Source organism: Dendrobates tinctorius, unplaced genomic scaffold (assembly GCF_039654945.1).
Source record: "Dendrobates tinctorius isolate UK_male_01 unplaced genomic scaffold, ASM3965494v1 ptg000158l, whole genome shotgun sequence".
Lineage (NCBI taxonomy): Eukaryota > Metazoa > Chordata > Amphibia > Anura > Dendrobatidae > Dendrobates > Dendrobates tinctorius.
Genome location: NW_027361825.1, coordinates 32,927,112 through 32,943,044, shown reverse-complemented (window position 1 = coordinate 32,943,044; position 15,933 = coordinate 32,927,112). Strand labels below are relative to the sequence as shown.

General features: G+C 41.4%; 1 protein-coding gene across 4 annotated transcripts in view; it reads right to left on the bottom strand.

The window, feature by feature from the left end:
• Nucleotides 1-8,873, bottom strand: part of LOC141052050 (cytochrome P450 2F3-like) — a 198,227-nt gene extending 189,354 nt beyond the window's left edge. For all 4 annotated transcript variants that reach the window (XM_073549229.1, XM_073549235.1, XM_073549236.1 and 1 more), the window contains exon 1: nt 6,619-8,873. The gene's annotated coding sequence lies outside the window, so the exon portion shown is untranslated. The remainder of the gene's footprint in view (nt 1-6,618) is intronic.
• Nucleotides 8,874-15,933: the final 7,060 nt, after the last annotated feature.

Here is a 15,933-nt window from a genome sequence, read left to right as displayed (position 1 = left end):
CATTCAAAGAGTTTTCTTTATTTTCATGACTATGAAAATTGTATATTCACCCTGAAGGCATCAAAACTATGAATTAACACATGTGGAATTATATAATGAACAAAAAAGTGTGAAACAACTGAAAATATGTCTTCTATTCTAGGTTCTTTGCACACTGTTGGCATTCTATTTATGAGCTTCAAGAGGTAGTATATATATGGATTATGTTGCCAGTTGCCATTTTTAAACAACCTGAAAATTTCTATTTCTTTTTCATTTACTGAGCAGTGTGATAGATTGTTTTCTTTGCTTCGCGAGCTGATGGTTTTATTGATACAAATTTAGGGTGCATACAAAATTTTGATTAGTTTTTAATGCATGTTTTTAAAGAGGTGTGGTGATCAAGATTTTGGCATTTTGATTTTTTTTCTCTTTTTGGCGCTTACCTTATCAGTTAGTTAATTTTATATTTTGATACACTAAATTATTATGAACACTGCATTACCAAATATATTTACCGTATATACTTGAATATAAACTGACCTAAGTATAAGCTGAAGCACCTAATTTTGCCACGAAAAACTGGGAAAACTTATTGACTCATGTATAAGCCGGGTATTCATTGTCCCTTCATCCCCATCCTTGTATGCATGGCTACTCATCCCCATCCTGGTATGCATTGCCATCTCATCCCCATTTTTGTATGCATGGCCTCTTCATCCCCTTCCTTGTATGCATGGTCATCTCATCCCTATCTTGGTATGCAATGGTTCCTCATCCCTATTCTGGTATGCATGGTTCCTCATCCCTATCCTGGTATGCATGGTTACTCATCCCTATCCTTGTATGCATGGCCATCTCATCTCCATCCTTGTATGGATGGCCCCGTCATCCCCATCATTGTATGCATGGCCATCTCATCTCCATCCTTGTATGCATGGCCTCTTCATTCCCTTCCTTGTATGCATGGCCATCTCATCCCTATCCTTGCATGCATGGTTCTTCATCCCTATCCTGGTATGCATTGTTCCTCATCCCTATCCTTGTATGCATGGCCATCTCATCTCCATCCTTATATGGATGGCCCCGTCATCCCCATCCTTGTATGCATGGTCATCTCATCCTCATTTTTGTATTCATGGCCTCTTCATTTGCATCCTTGTATGCATTGCCATCTCATCCCTATCCTGGTATGCTTGGTTCTTCATCCCTATCCAGGTATGCATGGTTCCTCATCCCTATCCTGGTATGCTTGTTTCCTCATCCCTATCCTGTTATGCATGGTTCCTCATCCCTAACCTGGTATGCATGGCACCCTGATCCCTATCCTTGTATGTATGGCCCCCATCAGAAAAGCATTAAAATAATAATAAACCTTCCTACTTACCTTCCCTGCGATCCCTCTAAGCATCTTGTTCTGGTGCCAGCAGCTGCTGTGTGGTCGGGCGATCACGTGAACCCGCTTACTTAAAGGAATGAATATTCACTGCTCTACACGCCCATGGGAGATAGAATATTGCTTCCGAAGTGTGGTTTGCAAAGCAAGAGGAACTAATCTATGAAATTATGTACAGTATATCTAATCTTCAAAAAGTAGGCAGTGTTTGTAAAAATACACAAAGATGTTACAAAATGGACAAAGCAATACAGTATAATCAATTACATAAAATAAAAAGGATAAACAGAAGAAATTTTTCTAAATCTAATGTCACAGGGTTGGCTCTGGCTTTTATTTAGGTAAGCTTTTGGGGCCAATGATAGGACCACAGTAAATTGCATCTCCCAGGACAGACTAAGATTATAATTTGTGTTTGCTTTTATTAACCCAAGTTAAGTCCACATACCTCCCATCCGGTGACTCACAACAGGGCTGGTCTTCACAAAACCATAGGATATGCCTCAGTCTTAAAAAATTAAGAGATTCGCAAATTCTACTATATTGTCACCCCTGAAGGTCCCAGCTGAGCTATATTAACGTCATGTTTCCTATCATAAATGTAAATATGAAAAACACGCTCAAGGACATCACAAAATACTGAAAACAGTGGCTGCGTTAGCCTGAAAGAAGGGTGATGAAAACCCCCCAGGGGTATATGCTAATAGTGAGCAGTAGTAGACAAGGCAACACAAAAAGTGTTAAAACTCCTGCAGAGTAACAACAGGTACAAACAAACTGAGAGTCACTTAACCAGTGTTTTGGACACTGACAAAGGTAATGGAGTCAAACTATGGGGCTGTAGAGTGTCAGACGAAGAAGGCTGATTGTGCCTTTGAAACGCGTTGGTCTGTTCTTGGTCTTTGCGCTGCCTCGTACTAGCTGTGATGTCACACGCTCAGGTACCTGTCGGCCACTGTTTCCTAGCGGGTATCCAGGGATGCTGCCGGCCGGAGCTTCCCCTGGCTCTACCCAGCTCTTCTAGCTGCCCCGCTCCCCTCCTGCTTCGCGCGCAACTCACCAGCAGGAGATCTGAACCCCGTGAACGGCCGCCTGGCGTCATTGCCGCCTCTGAGTGGGAGCTGGTAACTGCATACATCCTCCTCCTCTACAGCCACTGTAGACATTTCCCACATGCTTGGTACTCCGGTGAGTCTTACGCTTAGGCTGGAGTCACACATAGTGACTCACCAGCGATCCTGACAGCGATATCAATGTGTCAGGATCGCTGGTGAATCGCTATGTGATCGCTGGTGAGCTGTCAAACAGACAGCTTCACCAGCGATCAGCACAGCGACACCGAGCGCCCTGTGTCGCTGTGCACGTTAGTAACCAGCGCGCTGATGCAGGAAGCTGGTAACACATCAGGTATCTAAGGGGCATGCGTCCCTAGATACCCGATGTGTACGTTAGTTACCAGCTCCCTGCATCAGCGCGCTGGTAACTAATGTACACATCGGGTATTTAAGGGACGCACGCCCCTTGGATACCCGATGTGTACATTAGTTACCAGCAGATCACTGGTCTCCCGCCTGTCACACGCAGTGATGCGTGGTGGCCAGCAGGAGACCAGTGACCAAAAAAAAAGTCCTGGCCTTTCCTGCAGCGATCAGCGATACCGGCAGGGGGGCAGGTCGCTGATCGCTGTCACACACAACGATCTCACTCAAAAATTGTGACTCAGCAGCGATGTCCCTAGCGAGATCGCTATGTGTGACGGGGCCTTTACTCTGCTGTTTTATGCCATTATTTATGAGGTTCATGTTTGTTGTAGGCAGGGTAGCTAATGCTGTATAGTGCTGTTTATCTCTATGGGGGAATTCACACCCTAAAGCCCCATAGTTTGACTCAATTTTTGAGCAGTATATTATGCAGTACAATACAATAAAGCATAGTAAGTCTATGTTCACACATTGCATTTTTGCTGCGTTTATTTCCACAGGCCAAACCTGCTCTCTTGGCATTAAATAAGCTGCTTACAAAAAGTTTTGCTGCTTTTTATTTTTTTTGCTCTGTTTTTGTTGTCTTTTGTTGCATGTTAATAGAATGAAGTGGCCCAAAAAAACTGATACCTGCATTTTTTCCTGAATTTTTGCCCTTACCCTTTGTTTCCTGTGGATGAAAAAAATGCTGCAAGTACGCTGAAAAAAACACTAAAAGAAGTGACATGCTGCAGTTTGCAAAAGCGCAGCAGTTTTCCAAATCAGTCAGGAAAATAAAACCGCTGCGTGTGCAAGAGATTTCTGAAATGTCGTATACTTTGGTGGTACTGTAAAAAGCAGCTTACTTAAAATTTGCATAAAAAAGAAGTAAAAAAAAATGCTGCAAAAACGCAACGTATGTACAAAGCCTAAGGCTAGTTTCACACTTGCTTTTTTTTGCAGCGCGTTTTTCCCGCAAAAAAAGCATTGAAAAAACGCATACAAAAGCATACAACTGCTGCGTTTTTTTCAAGCATTTTTATGAGCATGCATGAAAAAAACGCAGCGTTTTTATGCATTTGTATGCGTTTTTAGTGCGTTTTTACCGCGTTTGCGTTTTTTTCCAACATTAGGTGGCCCCTCACACTAACCAAAACCATGACTTTACTAACCCTAACCCTGACCCTAACCCTAACCCTGACCCTAACCCTTAACCAAACCATACTTAACCCTAACCCTGACACTAACCCTAACCCTGACCCTAACCCTTAACCAAACCATACTTAACCCTAACCCAAACCCTAAACCCTAACTAACCCTAACCCTAACCCTAATCCTAACCCTGACCCTAACCCTAACCCTAACCCTAACCCTAACCCTGACCCTAACCCTAACCCTAACCCTGACCCTAACCCTTAACCAAACCATACTTAACCCTAACCCTGACCCTAACCCTAACCCTGACCCTAACCCTAACCCTGACCCTAACCCTTAACCAAACCATACTTAACCCTAACCCTGACCCTAACCCTTAACCAAACCATACTTAACCCTAACCCTGACCCTAACCCTAACCCTGACCCTAACCCTTAACCAAACCATACTTAACCCTAACCCAAACCCTAAACCCTAACTAACCCTAACCCTAACCCTAACCCTGACCCTAACCCTAACCCTAACCCTAACCCTAACCCTGACCCTAACCCTAACCCTAACCCTAACCCTGACCCTAACCCTAACCCTGACCCTAACCCTTAACCAAACCATACTTAACCCTAACCCTGACCCTAACCCTAACCCTGACCCTAACCCTAACCCTGACCCTAACCCTTAACCAAACCATACTTAACCCTAACCCTGACCCTAACCCTTAACCAAACCATACTTAACCCTAACCCAAACCCTAACTAACCTTAACCCTAACCCTAACCCTAACCCTAACCCTGACCCTAACCCTAACCCTAACCCTGACCCTAACCCTTAACCAAACCATACTTAACCCTAACCCTGACCCTAACCCTAACCCTGACCCTAACCCTTAACCAAACCATACTTAACCCTAACCCAAACCCTAACTAACCTTAACCCTAACCCTAACCCTAACCCTAACCCTGACCCTAACCCTTAACCAAACCATACTTAACCCTAACCCTGACCCTAACCCTTAACCAAACCATACTTAACCCTAACCCTGACCCTAACCCCAACCCTAACCCTGACCATGACCCTAACCCTAACCCTAAACCCCCTTAACTAACCCTAACTCTAACCCAAACCCCTAAATTCCATGGTTAACAAAAAAAAACGCATGTGCAAAAAAACGCATACATGAGCATGCCAGTGCGCACGTATGCGCATCCATAGGCTATAATGGCCATTTTTAGCGCAAAACGTGCGCATACGTGCGCATGCGCTTTTTTGCAGGGCCAAAAAATGCAACATGCTGCGTCTGGAAAATACAAACGCACACCCCAAAAAAACGCAGCGCATGAAAATCGCATACGTGCGCTTACCAGCGCGCAGGTATGCGCACCCATGTTAAATATAGGGGAAAAAACGCATGCGCACGTATGCGTTTTTTTACAGCGCAAAAAAACGCAAATGTGAAACCAGCCTAAGATATACTAAATACAGTACAATCTCGCTTAGTAAATATAATATAGTGGGACAAAATAGAATACAGAATAATATAATATTGGATAGAATAATATACTGTAATATAAAGTAACACATAGTAAAATAATATACAGTAATAAAGTAAAATATAGTACAGATCTATATACTGTATAAACAGTATATCATACAAGGACAACATCTGCAAGGAGTTCTCTTCCCCTTTTTGCGTGGGTTTCCTCCGGTTCTCCGGTTTCCTCCCACATTCCAAAGACATACTGATAGAGAATTTAGATTGTGAGCCCCATTGGGGACAGTGATGATAATGTGTGCAAATTGTAAAGCGCTGCGCAATATGTTAGCGCTATATAAAAATAAAGATTATTATATTATCATTCATAGTATTGGATAGAATGATATACTGTAATATAAAGCATAGTAGAGCAATGTAAAGTTATATAGTAAAATATAGTACAAATATATATTTATATAAATATTGTATATACAGTATATCAAAATATTGGATAGAATGATATACTGTAATATAAATTATACTAGAATAATGTATCATAATATAGTAAAGTATAGTACAGATATATATACATATATTGTATATACAGTATATCAAAGTATTGGATAGAATGATATACTGTAATATAAAGTAGAGTGGAATAATATATAGTAATATAGTAAAATAAAGTACAGATATACATGCATACATATCATAATATTGGATATAATAATTTAATAATATAGAATAAAATGGTATAATATAATATCGTGTAGTTTAGTATACTATGTATGTGTAATATAATCCTAAAATATAGTGTAGCATAATATTATATAGTGTAAGAAAAAATAGAATTTAATATACCATAAAATTGTATGAGAAAATAAAGTACAGAGCAAATAATACAACAAAATAAGTCATGTAAAATAATAAATAGTGCAGTGTAATATACTACAGTAGGGTATGTTTTATCACTTTGCACGTAGTAATATAACAAAGTTTATATAATGTAATGTAGTATAATATCTGGGTAGAAAATTATCTAGGAGAGCATAATACAACTACAGGTTAGATGAGTGCGATATGTGACGATTTATAATCTTACGACTACTTAGCGATGCGTTCTTTGATTTCTAGATAAAGTAAGGAACGTTTCTTACCTGAAGCAGCAGGCGTCTCCCCGCGGTGGTGATTGTTATCTGAGGTGTATAAGAGAAGCAGTCAGCGACTCAGCTGCAGAAGGAATGAACAGTACTTATTGCTTTAATTATGTTTGCTGGAATAAGCTGGAATACTATCGGAACAAATGCCATTGTTCCTTTTGTATCCCCTCCTCATTTTCTTGTACTTTGTGAGCTCAACCTTTTTTCCTTATGTTTGTGCATTAATATTGCCTCTGACTGTAATTATGTGTCACTGTATCCTGGAATTGATTGTTTGGAAAATGTTGGTGCTTTCTAAAGAGAATGCTTACCAAAGGGAATCTGTCAGTAATCTGAGAGCACCATGATGTAGGGGATGAAGTTCTGAGTCTGTTTCAATAAATTCAGTGTTTTATTAGCAGGAGATTATCACTACAGAATTAGGTGTCTTGTCTTCTAGTCTAAAATATTTTGTAATCCCACTCCCAACCATGATTGGAAGTTTTCTGTCAACACAGTGTACACAGAAAGCTGGAAATCAGTGGCTTGGGCTGGGTTATGCACAGATCAGCATTCAGAGCTCTGCTAGATCTGCAGCAGAAAAAACAGGTTTTATAAGAACTGCTGCATCCAGCAAAGTAAGTGATACGTCACTGGAATCAGGATCTTTGTCCCTACTTCATGCAGATTACTCGTACAAGGCAAAAATCTCTTGAAAGATTCCCATTAATATAGATGTACACAGTTCTCAATATGTTTGAGACAGGCTCTGGACTATAGGGAAACAGGTGAACTACCCTGGTGGGCCCTTATGCAAGACTAAACCCCCAACCCCTCCTTCCCTACATGTGCAGTACACTAGATGCACTATATACAGACAGAGGCAGAATATTAGTTTCTCTTTATTTACTTTACAAGCTAAAATGCATAATCTAAGAAGACATAAAGAAGCAACAGACCACCCAGAATCCTCCATTACAAGGCTCATCGTCTTCTTCACACGGCACACGGCGAGAGAGGACTCTTTGCCAATTTAGTTGCAACATCTTGCTTCCACTGTTTTTGTCCTGCTATTTTGTGAGCTTGTGTTAAAGACTGAACTGAGTTGGAGTAGTGATATTGCAACCATTAGGGGCAACACCAGCATGTAGCCTCACCAGGATATATCCAAAGGTCGGTACACGGAGCAGCAGTGTAATTGGGAGGATAAAGCCCCCGTTACACACTGCGATATCGCTAGCAATATCGCTGCAAAGTCACCGATTTTGTGACGTAGCAGCGATATTGCTAGCGATATCGCTATGTGTGATACTTACCTACGACCGGCTCCCCCGCTGGTTATCGCTGATCACGCGAGAACGTCCTGGACCGTTTCTCGTCGGGCGCTTCCTGCTGGGCTTCCTGTGGCGCCTACGAGCGAGGCGTGGAGGCGGGCGGAGGACATCAGGATCGCCTAGTGTGACAGGTAAGTAACAACCCCCGACCCCTGCTATGTCGCTGGTGAGATCTTCCAGTGTGGCAGCTCACTAGCGACCACTTAGCGATGTACCAGCGATCCATATCGTTGTCGGGATCGCTGGAGCATCGCTACGTGTAACGGTACCCTAAGCAGGAGTAATATTTATATTGGATTTGGTACATTTTCTGTGTCTCTTTGTCCATGCTAATATCCATGACTTTTCTGCAGAAAAAATGCTGCAAATAATGATACCTGTGTTTTTGCTGCATTTTTGCAGCGTTTTTTCAACACCCATTCAAGCCAATGGGTGAAAAATGCAGCAAAAACACTGCAAAAACGCTGAAAGAAGTGATATGCTCTATGTCCAAAAAACAGCAAAGCACAAAATCCTGATGACAAAAAAAAGCAATATGTGTACATGAGATTTCTGAAATCTCATAGGCTTTGCTGGTACTGTAAAAAGCAGCTGAAAATTAGCATAAAAAAATGCAGCAAAAATGCCCAGTGTGAACATACCCTAAGGCTATGTGCCCACGTTGCAGAAATGCTGCGGACTGTCGGCAGCATTTCCGCAATTCCCCGCCACAGGTAAAATGCATGTGGAATTTGCATGCATTTTCCCGCAAAACACAAGCGTTCTGCAAGCATTTTTTTAGCTTGCAGAATGCTAGCGCTTTTCCAAGCGATTTGTAGTATCGCTTGGAAAAGTGATTGACAGGTTGGTCACACTTGTCAAGCATAGCGCTTGACAAGTGTGACCAACCTTTTACTATTGATGCTGCCTATGCAGCATCAGTAGTACAAGACAGAATGTTAAAAATAATTAAAAAAATAAAAAATAGGGATATATTCACCTTTTGTCGACCCCCTGAGTCCTCCCGGCCCTCAGTGGTGCTACCAGCAACTTCTGTTCCCAGGGATTCATTGCGTGAATGACTTCTGATGACGTAGCGGTCACGCGACCACAACGTCAACAGAGGTCATTTGCACAATGCATCCTTGGGAACGGAAGTTGCTGGTAGCACCACTGAGGGCCGGGAGGACTCCGGGGGCTGACAGAAGGTGAGTATATCCCTATTTTTTATTTTAATTCTATTTTTTACAGGAATATGGTACCCAGGGCATGGAGGAGAGTCTTCTCTCCTCCAGACCCTGGGTACCATCTGCACATGAAGCGCTCACTTCACGCATGGCGGGCATAGCGACATGCGTAAAGTGAGCATTTCAATGCAATCCTATGGTGCCAGAATCACTACGATTCCGCAAAATTAATGGACCTGCTGCGGATTTTACAGCTATGCGATTCCGCAGCGGAAAAAATCCACAGTATTGGCACAGCAACTGCGGAATCCCTTTGGAATGCATGGGAATGCGTTTTGTTAGCATTTTTTAAGCATTTCCACTGTGGCAAAAACGTGGCGGAAACACTTAAAAAACGCAACATGGGCACACAGCCTAATACAGCCAAGTTATTGAACGTATCAAAATTGGTGTCAAGTACAGATGGTGTGAATCGATGTTCAACTATGTAACTAAGCAGCTCCAGTTGCCGTCATCACCGGGAACAGATGTTCAGCGGGGAAGCAGGGTGTCACCCCCCCACCGATCATACATTGATGACCTATCCTAAGGATAGCTCATCTATGATAAAGCTACAGAGACAATCTCTTTGAGGCAGCAATACAGATGATTGTCATATGTTGCCAGCTTGTGGATATTTGCCAATATCTCCCACACAGAAAAAGCAGCTGAACTTGTCCTCAAGTAACATGGGTTATATAAGGTTTCTGACTTGGATAAACATTTTCTATTTTACAGAGAGCAACTCTATAAAAGAACATAAAAAAACTTAAAATACCATCAATAAAATAATTTATTTTGTACTGCTAGCAGAATCCTTTATTCTGAGACATAAAATCCATTGACCCCTTTCCTCCGCAGTTAATATTCGTTTTTTACACTTTTGTTTTTTTCCCCCTTTTCAACCAAGAGCTATAACATGGCCGTATGAGGGCTTGTTTTTTAGTGTGACAAGTTGCAGTTTTGATTTAATCCATTCATTTTATCGCATAATGTGGTGAAAAAAGGACAAAAAAATGAAAATGGGATGAAAAACATTTCTGTCATTATTTTGGGGGGTTTTGTTTGTATGATAAAATGACCTGACAGCATGATTGTTTAGGTTATTACAATTATGGCAATATGAAATTTTACATATTTTTTTAATTTAATTTACATGGTGAAAAAAAAATAGGAACTTTGTAAAAAAGGAAAGAAAAAAAAAATATATATATAGATATATATATATATGTACAGTACAGATCAAAAGTTTGGACACACCTTCTCATTCAAAGAGTTTTCTTTATTTTCATGACTATGAAAATTGTATATTCACCCTGAAGGCATCAAAACTATGAATTAACACATGTGGAATTATATAATGAACAAAAAAGTGTGAAACAACTGAAAATATGTCTTCTATTCTAGGTTCTTTGCACACTGTTGGCATTCTATTTATGAGCTTCAAGAGGTAGTATATATATGGATTATGTTGCCAGTTGCCATTTTTAAACAACCTGAAAATTTCTATTTCTTTTTCATTTACTGAGCAGTGTGATAGATTGTTTTCTTTGCTTCGCGAGCTGATGGTTTTATTGATACAAATTTAGGGTGCATACAAAATTTTGATTAGTTTTTAATGCATGTTTTTAAAGAGGTGTGGTGATCAAGATTTTGGCATTTTGATTTTTTTTCTCTTTTTGGCGCTTACCTTATCAGTTAGTTAATTTTATATTTTGATACACTAAATTATTATGAACACTGCATTACCAAATATATTTACCGTATATACTTGAATATAAACTGACCTAAGTATAAGCTGAAGCACCTAATTTTGCCACGAAAAACTGGGAAAACTTATTGACTCATGTATAAGCCGGGTATTCATTGTCCCTTCATCCCCATCCTTGTATGCATGGCTACTCATCCCCATCCTGGTATGCATTGCCATCTCATCCCCATTTTTGTATGCATGGCCTCTTCATCCCCTTCCTTGTATGCATGGTCATCTCATCCCTATCTTGGTATGCAATGGTTCCTCATCCCTATTCTGGTATGCATGGTTCCTCATCCCTATCCTGGTATGCATGGTTACTCATCCCTATCCTTGTATGCATGGCCATCTCATCTCCATCCTTGTATGGATGGCCCCGTCATCCCCATCATTGTATGCATGGCCATCTCATCCCCATTTTTGTATGCATGGCCTCTTCATTCCCTTCCTTGTATGCATGGCCATCTCATCCCTATCCTTGCATGCATGGTTCTTCATCCCTATCCTGGTATGCATTGTTCCTCATCCCTATCCTTGTATGCATGGCCATCTCATCTCCATCCTTATATGGATGGCCCCGTCATCCCCATCCTTGTATGCATGGTCATCTCATCCTCATTTTTGTATTCATGGCCTCTTCATTTGCATCCTTGTATGCATTGCCATCTCATCCCTATCCTGGTATGCTTGGTTCTTCATCCCTATCCAGGTATGCATGGTTCCTCATCCCTATCCTGGTATGCTTGTTTCCTCATCCCTATCCTGTTATGCATGGTTCCTCATCCCTAACCTGGTATGCATGGCACCCTGATCCCTATCCTTGTATGTATGGCCCCCATCAGAAAAGCATTAAAATAATAATAAACCTTCCTACTTACCTTCCCTGCGATCCCTCTAAGCATCTTGTTCTGGTGCCAGCAGCTGCTGTGTGGTCGGGCGATCACGTGAACCCGCTTACTTAAAGGAATGAATATTCACTGCTCTACACGCCCATGGGAGATAGAATATTGCTTCCGAAGTGTGGTTTGCAAAGCAAGAGGAACTAATCTATGAAATTATGTACAGTATATCTAATCTTCAAAAAGTAGGCAGTGTTTGTAAAAATACACAAAGATGTTACAAAATGGACAAAGCAATATAGTATAATCAATTACATAAAATAAAAAGGATAAACAGAAGAAATTTTTCTAAATCTAATGTCACAGGGTTGGCTCTGGCTTTTATTTAGGTAAGCTTTTGGGGCCAATGATAGGACCACAGTAAATTGCATCTCCCAGGACAGACTAAGATTATAATTTGTGTTTGCTTTTATTAACCCAAGTTAAGTCCACATACCTCCCATCCGGTGACTCACAACAGGGCTGGTCTTCACAAAACCATAGGATATGCCTCAGTCTTAAAAAATTAAGAGATTCGCAAATTCTACTATATTGTCACCCCTGAAGGTCCCAGCTGAGCTATATTAACGTCATGTTTCCTATCATAAATGTAAATATGAAAAACACGCTCAAGGACATCACAAAATACTGAAAACAGTGGCTGCGTTAGCCTGAAAGAAGGGTGATGAAAACCCCCCAGGGGTATATGCTAATAGTGAGCAGTAGTAGACAAGGCAACACAAAAAGTGTTAAAACTCCTGCAGAGTAACAACAGGTACAAACAAACTGAGAGTCACTTAACCAGTGTTTTGGACACTGACAAAGGTAATGGAGTCAAACTATGGGGCTGTAGAGTGTCAGACGAAGAAGGCTGATTGTGCCTTTGAAACGCGTTGGTCTGTTCTTGGTCTTTGCGCTGCCTCGTACTAGCTGTGATGTCACACGCTCAGGTACCTGTCGGCCACTGTTTCCTAGCGGGTATCCAGGGATGCTGCCGGCCGGAGCTTCCCCTGGCTCTACCCAGCTCTTCTAGCTGCCCCGCTCCCCTCCTGCTTCGCGCGCAACTCACCAGCAGGAGATCTGAACCCCGTGAACGGCCGCCTGGCGTCATTGCCGCCTCTGAGTGGGAGCTGGTAACTGCATACATCCTCCTCCTCTACAGCCACTGTAGACATTTCCCACATGCTTGGTACTCCGGTGAGTCTTACGCTTAGGCTGGAGTCACACATAGTGACTCACCAGCGATCCTGACAGCGATATCAATGTGTCAGGATCGCTGGTGAATCGCTATGTGATCGCTGGTGAGCTGTCAAACAGACAGCTTCACCAGCGATCAGCACAGCGACACCGAGCGCCCAGTGTCGCTGTGCACGTTAGTAACCAGCGCGCTGATGCAGGAAGCTGGTAACACATCAGGTATCTAAGGGGCATGCGTCCCTAGATACCCGATGTGTACGTTAGTTACCAGCTCCCTGCATCAGCGCGCTGGTAACTAACGTACACATCGGGTATTTAAGGGACGCACGCCCCTTGGATACCCGATGTGTACATTAGTTACCAGCAGATCACTGGTCTCCCGCCTGTCACACGCAGTGATGCGTGGTGGCCAGCAGGAGACCAGTGACCAAAAAAAAAGTCCTGGCCTTTCCTGCAGCGATCAGCGATACCGGCAGGGGGGCAGGTCGCTGATCGCTGTCACACACAACGATCTCACTCAAAAATTGTGACTCAGCAGCGATGTCGCTAGCGAGATCGCTATGTGTGACGGGGCCTTTACTCTGCTGTTTTATGCCATTATTTATGAGGTTCATGTTTGTTGTAGGCAGGGTAGCTAATGCTGTATAGTGCTGTTTATCTCTATGGGGGAATTCACACCCTACAGCCCCATAGTTTGACTCAATTACCATTGTCAGTGTCTCAAACACTGGTTAAGTGACTCTCAGTTTGTTTGTACCTGTTGTTACTCTTCAGGAATTTTAGCACATTTTGTGTTACCTTGTCTACTACTGCTCACTGTTAGCATATACATCTGGGGGGTTTTCATCACCCTTCTTTCAGGCTAACTCAGCCACTGTTTTCAGTATTTTGTGGTGTCCTCGAGTGCAGGTAATATTTACATTTCTGCTATTGGTCTTCAATTTGGGCTGACACCTACCCTCACTTGACCTCAGCAGCTGAGGACATAACCACATTTACTTATAAGTAAGCGCTTGTGTGTTTCTCAATTGTTTTATGTTTCTTATCATGATTTTACCTTTTGTATACAGTAGATAGCAAATATAGTATAATATATCCAAAATATCTAGCCTATCAATAATGGCACTTCAGAAAATCAAACAATATCCAAAAAGACAAAAAAAGCATTGCCATGAAAAATATATAATTTTATTAAAGCATAATAGCCAAACAATAAAAACACATTAAAAAGAGATTCCGGTCCAAAAAACCAAGCAGGGTAAGTACAGTATATGCGTGTGAAAGATTTATCAGTTATACCAATGGGGGATACAAAATTTCCAATCTCTCAATATCATATCAAAATGACTATTTGAGAACCTCCCTCCAAACTTCACACTCCTCTCAGCACAACAAGAGTAAGTGTAACAATACTGCATATATTTGTTGCTGCAGCTGCACCAAATCATTATCTGCACAGTGCTAAGTATCCTGTATAACAGCCATGACCCATATATTAGTACAATAAAGATACACACAATGACCAGTATGCAATAGTATGCAAATAGTCTACAGTATAAAGGGTATGCAGTGTAGTTACACTAATAGAACTCACTAGATCAAATATACATAACTCACTAGATCAAATATACATAACCGAGTGTAAAAATGTAAGTCTGTAGTGCTATCAGTGGTGCCAGCAGTAAATAGTATAGACGCTGCACAGGATAACATTCATCTACACACTGCCTAATAAGGCACTATAGTGCTATAAGTAGCAAACTGTAATAAAAAAAAACACAAGATAAAGTGCAGAGTGCATGAGAGAAATATACAACCTTGTTGGTCACTGTCCCCAACGCGCGTTTCACCACAGCTTCATCCAAGGGGGTAACGCGCGTCGGGGACAGTGACCAACTGTGCTGAGAGGAGAGTGTGAAGTATGGAGGGAGGTTCTCAAATAGTCATTTTGATATGATATTGAGAGATTGGAAATTTTGTATCCCCCATTGGTATACCTGATAAATCTTTCACACGCATATACTGTACTTACCCTGCTTGGTTTTTTGGACCGGAATCTCTTTTAATGTGTTTTTATTGTTTGGCTATTATGCTTTAATAAAATTATATATTTTTCATGGCAATGTTTTTTTGTCTTTTTGGATATTGTTAGCAAATATAGTATGTTAGTATCATCCATCTGATGGATCCGAAAATATGACTTTCTTATCATATCTATGCCGTTCATAAAAAGCTCAATATTCATAATGATTTGAATGGAGTAAAGAAGCTCATAACATTCTGGTGTAGATGCAAAGACATATGGTGGCCAGGGCCATAAATCTGTCACCCTCTGCATTCTTAGGCAAGTTGGGCATATTTTATGCATAAGATTCCAACTTGAATTACTTTTTTCCTGGAGGGTGGAAGGAGGGGGTAGTTGGATGGTCTCAACCTAAGACAAGGGTCATATAAAAGTTAATAACCAGCTTTTTTCTGCATTTAATCCACCTTCAATATTAATATGAAAACTCAATAGATTTTTACAGTTATATTTATAACATCCTGTGAAACGTTAAGAAATTGCAACCATTTTTCTATAAGGCTGTGTGCCCTCGATGCATTTTGTTCAGCATTTCCACAGCGTTTGTGCCGGATCAGACGCTGCAGAAACGCTTAAAAGATGCATCAAATTATTTAGCATGCGTTTTTGGCTTTTTGTGCCAATGCATGCGTTTTTAACCGCTCAGGAATCGCTTACCGGCTAAAAACGCAGCATGCTCATTAATTCCCGCATTGCTGAGCGTTTTTAGCCATCCCCAATGATCCCAGAAATCACGTGTCAAAAAACGCGTCAAAAACGCATCAAAAATCGCGCAAAAAACGTGCGGAAAAAGACGCGTGATTTCTGGGAAGGGGATCCTTTTCCTGAGCGTTTAAAAACGCTAGTGTGGGCACATAGCCTAAAACCTCCTCATTTTAGGGGC